Here is a 6113-nt window from a genome sequence, read left to right as displayed (position 1 = left end):
AAGTTTTAAGCCTAATCTTAAAAGTAGAGAGGGTATCTGTCTCCCTGATCTGTTTTGGGAGCTGGTTCCACAGGAGAGGAGCCTGAAAGCTGAAGGCTCTGCCTCCCATTCTACTCTTACAAACCCTAGGAACTACAAGTAAGCCTGCAGTCTGAGAGCGAAGCGCTCTATTAGGGTGATATGGTACTACGAGGTCCCTAAGATAAGATGGGACCTGATTATTCAAAACCTTATAAGTAAGAAGAAGAATTTTAAATTCTATTCTAGAATTAACAGGAAGCCAATGAAGAGAGGCCAATATGGGTGAGATATGCTCTCTCCTTCTAGTCCCCGTCAGTACTCTAGCTGCAGCATTTTGAATTAACTGAAGGCTTTTAGGGAACTTTTAGGACAACCTGATAATAATGAATTACAATAGTCCAGCCTAGAGGAAATAAATGCATGAATTAGTTTTTCAGCATCACTCTGAGACAAGACCTTTCTGATTTTAGAGATATTGCGTAAATGCAAAAAAGCAGTCCTACATATTTGTTTAATATGCGCTTTGAATGACATATCCTGATCAAAAATGACTCCAAGATTTCTCACAGTATTACTAGAGGTCAGGGTAATGCCATCCAGAGTAAGGATCTGGATAGACACCATGTTTCTAAGATTTGTGGGGCCAAGTACAATAACTTCAGTTTTATGAGTTTAAAAGCAGGAAATTAGAGGTCATCCATGTCTTTATGTCTGTAAGACAATCCTGCAGTTTAGCTAATTGGTGTGTGTCCTCTGGCTTCATGGATAGATAAAGCTGGGTATCAGCTGCGTAACAATGAAAATTTAAGCAATACCGTCTAATAATACTGCCTAAGGGAAGCATGTATAAAGTGAATAAAATTGGTCCTAGCACAGAACCTTGTGGAACTCCATAATTAACCTTAGTCTGTGAAGAAGATTCCCCATTTACATGAACAAATTGTAATCTATTAGACAAATATGATTCAAACCACCGCAGCGCAGTGCCTTTAATACCTATGACATGCTCTAATCTCTGTAATAAAATTTTATGGTCAACAGTATCAAAAGCAGCACTGAGGTCTAACAGAAGAAGCACAGAGATGAGTCCACTGTCCGAGGCCATAAGAAGATCATTTGTAACCTTCACTAATGCTGTTTCTGTACTATGATGAATTCTAAAACCTGACTGAAACTCTTCAAATAGACCATTCCTCTGCAGATGATCAGTTAGCTGTTTTACAACTACCCTTTCAAGAATTTTTGAGAGAAAAGGAAGGTTGGAGATTGGCCTATAATTAGCTAAGATAGCTGGGTCAAGTGATGGCTTTTAAGTAATGGTTTAATTACTGCCACCTTAAAAGCCTGTGGTACATAGCCAACTAACAAAGATAGATTGATCATATTTAAGATCGAAGCATTAAATAATGGCAGGGCTTCCTTGAGCAGCCTGGTAGGAATGGGGTCTAATAAACATGTTGATGGTTTGGATGAAGTAACTAATGAAAATAACTCAGACAGAACAATCGGAGAGAAAGAGTCCAACCAAATACCGGCATCACTGAAAGCAGCCAAAGATAACGATACATCTTTGGGATGGTTATGAGTAATTTTTTCTCTAATAGTTAAAATTTTGTTAGCAAAGAAAGTCATGAAGTCATTACTAGTTAAAGTTAATGGAATACTCGGCTCAATAGAGCTCTGACTCTTTGTCAGCCTGGCTACAGTGCTGAAAAGAAACCTGGGGTTGTTCTTATTTTCTTCAATTAGTGATGAGTAGAAAGATGTCCTAGCTTTACGGAGGGCTTTTTTATAGAGCAACAGACTCTTTTTCCAGGCTAAGTGAAGATCTTCTAAATTAGTGAGACGCCATTTCCTCTCCAACTTACGGGTTATCTGCTTTAAGCTACGAGTTTGTGAGTTATACCACGGAGTCAGGCACTTCTGATTTAAAGCTCTCTTTTTCAGAGGAGCTACAGCATCCAAAGTTGTCTTCAATGAGGATGTAAAACTATTGACGAGATACTCTATCTCACTTACAGAGTTTAGGTAGCTACTCTGCACTGTGTTGGTATATGGCATTAGAGAACATAAAGAAGGAATCATATCCTTAAACCTAGTTACAGCGCTTTCTGAAAGACTTCTAGTGTAATGAAACTTATTCCCCACTGCTGGGTAGTCCATCAGAGTAAATGTAAATGTTATTAAGAAATGATCAGACAGAAGGGAGTTTTCAGGGAATACTGTTAAGTCTTCTATTTCCATACCATAAGTCAGAACAAGATCTAAGATATGATTAAAGTGGTGGGTGGACTCATTTACTTTTTGAGCAAAGCCAATAGAGTCTAATAATAGATTAAATGCAGTGTTGAGGCTGTCATTCTCAGCATCTGTGTGGATGTTAAAATCGCCCACTATAATTATCTTATCTGAGCTAAGCACTAAGTCAGACAAAAGGTCTGAAAATTCACAGAGAAACTCACAGTAACGAGCAGGTGGACGATAGATAATAACAAATAAAACTGGTTTTTGGGACTTCCAATTTGGATGGACAAGACTAAGAGTCAAGCTTTCAAATGAATTAAAGCTCTGTCTGGGTTTTTGATTAATTAATAAGCTGGAATGGAAGATTGCTGCTAATCCTCCGCCTCGGCCCGTGCTACGAGCATTCTGACAGTTAGTGTGACTCGGGGGTGTTGACTCATTTAAACTAACATATTCATCCTGCTGTAACCAGGTTTCTGTAAGGCAGAATAAATCAATATGTTGATCAATTATTATATCATTTACCAACAGGGACTTAGAAGAGAGAGACCTAATGTTTAATAGACCACATTTAACTGTTTTAGTCTGTGGTGCAGTTGAAGGTGCTATATTATTTTTTCTTTTTGAATTTTTATGCTTAAATAGATTTTTGCTGGTTATTGGTGGTCTGGGAGCAGGCACCGTCTCTACGGGGATGGGGTAATGAGGGGATGGCAGGGGGAGAGAAGCTGCAGAGAGGTGTTGTAAGAGTACAACTCTGCTTCCTGGTCCCAACCCTGGATAGTCACGGTTTGGAGGATTTAAGAAAATTGGCCAGATTTCTAGAAATGAGAGCTGCTCCATCCAAAGTGGGATGGATGCCGTCTCTCCTAACAAGACCAGGTTTATTATCTATGAAGCCCACCTCATTTTTTGGACACCACTCAGACAGCCAGCAATTCAAGGAGAACATGCGGCTAAACATGTCACTCCCGGTCCGATTGGGGAGGGGCCCAGAGAAAACTACAGAGTCCGACATTGTTTTTGCAAAGTTACACACCGATTCAATGTTAATTTTAGTGACCTCCGATTGGCGTAACCGGGTGTCATTACTGCCGACGTGAATTACAATCTTACCAAATTTACGCTTAGCCTTAGCCAGCAGTTTCAAATTTCCTTCAATGTCGCCTGCTCTGGCCCCGGAAGACAATTGACTATGGTTGCTGGTGTCGCTAACTTCACATTTCTCAAAAGAGAGTCGCCAATAACCAGAGTTTGATCCTCGGCGGGTGTGTCGTCGAGTGGGGAAAAACAGTTAGAAATGTGAACGGGTTGGCGGTGTACACGGGGCATCTGTTTAGAACTACGCTTCCTCCTCACAGTCACCCAGTCGGCCTGCTTTCCCGGCTGCTCGGGATCTGCCAGGGGGTAACTAACGGCGGCTAAGCTACCTTGGTCCGCACCGACTACAGGGGCCTGGCTAGCTGTAGAATTTTCCACGGTGCGGAGCCGAGTCTCCAATTCGCCCAGCCTGGCCTCCAAAGCTACGAATAAGCTACACTTATTACAAGTACCATTACTGCTAAGGAGGCCGAGGAATAACTAAACATTTCACACCCAGAGCAGAAAAGTGCGGGAGAGACAGGAGAAGCCGCCATGCTAAATCGGCTAAGAGCTAGTAGCTACGCTAAGCTAGCGGATTCCTAAAAACACGCAAAGTGAATAATGTGTAAATAATTTAGAGGTGATTCATCAGAAGGAGTGCTTTAGTTAAGGCACGTAAAGATTACACTGGGAAACAAATCGTAATCTAGATAACTAGATCAATCTAACTGCGCAGATTAAACAGCTAACAGATACAGAAAAACACCGCTGTGCTCCGGAACAGGAAGTGATACAATACCGCAGTGAGAGCCAACCACCAGTAGAGGCCATGTATGTGTGTCCGTGTGTGTGTGCATGTGTGTGTGCGCACGTGTGCATGTGTATGTGTGTCTGTGTGCGTGTGTCTGTGTGTGTGTGTCTGTGTGCGTGTATGTGTGTGCGTCTGTGTGCACGTGTGTGTGTATGTGTGTGCGTTTCTGCCCTCAAAATTCTAGTTACAACACCCCATAATGACAATATTAAAAAATATTTAAAAATTTGGAAATTTTTGCAAATTTATTACAAATACACCTTTTGTTAAGTTACAACCTTATTCCAAAATGAAGTAAATTCATTTTCCCCTCAAAATTTGACTCACAACACCCCATAATAAATTTTTGCAAATTTCTTAAATATAAAAAACTATGAAATCACGTGTCCATAAATATCCACAGTCTTTGTTCAGTACTTTGTTCATGCTCCTTTGGCAGCAATTCCAGCCTCAAGTCTTCTTGAATATGATGTCACACGCTTGGTGCACCTATCATTGTACAGTTTGGTCCATTCCTCTTTGCAGCACCTCTCAAGCTCCATCAGGTTGGATGTGGAGTGTCGGTGTACAGACATTTTCAGATCTCTCCAGAGATGTTCAGTCAGATTCAGGTCTGGGCTCTGGCTGGACCACTCAAGGACATTCACAGAGTTGTCCTGAAGCCACTCCTTTGATATCTTGGCTGTGTTTAGGGTCATTGTCCTGCTGAAAGATGAACCGTCACCCCAGTCTGAGGTCAGAGCGCTCTGGAGCAGGTTTTCATCCAGGATGTCTCTGTACATTGCTGCATTCATCTTTCCCTCAATCCTGACTAGTCTCCCAGTTCCTGCTGCTGAAAAACATCCCCACAGCATGATGCTGCCACCACCATGCTTCACTGTAGGGATGGTGCCTGGTTTCCTCCAAAGAGTAAAATCTTTGTCTCATCAGACCAGAGGGGGTGGTAGTGTAATGGTTTGCATTTTGGACTGGGGTGCCCGCGACCCGGGTTCACTTCCGGATGGCAGCCAAACTCCCAACTGGCACCTTGAACAGATGTGTAGGGGAGGAAGGAGTGAGTACATGCTGTGGGACCTTCTGGAAATAAGCTACTGATGAAGTGCTTTCGTTGGCTACCCACATTAAATAATGAACCTCTTCTTCTTCTTCTGGACTTTTCCCAGCATCTTATTCTGCTGCGGACACTTTGAAGTTCTCAGATGTTTTGTGGCTGTAAACCAGCAGCACCATGACGACGTTGACACAAAGAGATGTTTATTTAAAACTCTATCACTGGTTATTTTTGACCGTCTGTTGGCATGTGGGGACAGGAAGGGCACATCAGCCAGTCAGTGAGTGGATGTCCTTGTCTCTGTGACCATGTGCTGTGTTCACATCAGTAACATGTTCCACAAACATTTGGAGACAGTAACACTGGCGGCTCTGTGACGGCTCACAACGAGCGCCTTTATGTCGCTCTACAAGCCAAGCATGGAGGCTTTGGGCCTTCATCATGTGGTTTCGGGCTGATGCGGGTCACCAGGACCGCTCAGAGACACATGTCCACAGTGTCTCACCCAGTCTGTCCACGTGCACATGCATGCTTTGATTTAGTGCCCAAAGATTCCAAAAGGAGCAGAACTCCCACCTGTGTGTCTTCATCAGGTCACATGATGCAACATCACCACATCAAACTGCTGTGGCTGGATGAGTGTGCACGGTACCGTGCATGTAAGAGAGCAGCTCTGTCCACACTTCAGAGCTACAGAGTCTTTGGAGCTTCTTGACTTTGAAACATTCAAAGTCAAAACTTTTCTCAGAAACTTCAAACATTAAATTGATTAAAATGAAGAACCAGAAGCTTTGACCTTTGATTCCGTGGGTTTACATACACTTTAAGATCAGTTTGCTTGAACCAGACTGCTGGCTCAGATTTTGGGTCGGTGTCTCCGGGCAGAACTGGCCGGTCCAGATG

This window comes from Thalassophryne amazonica, unplaced genomic scaffold (genome assembly GCF_902500255.1).
Source record: "Thalassophryne amazonica unplaced genomic scaffold, fThaAma1.1, whole genome shotgun sequence".
Classification (NCBI taxonomy): Eukaryota; Metazoa; Chordata; class Actinopteri; order Batrachoidiformes; family Batrachoididae; genus Thalassophryne; species Thalassophryne amazonica.
This window is presented reverse-complemented; position numbering follows the sequence as displayed.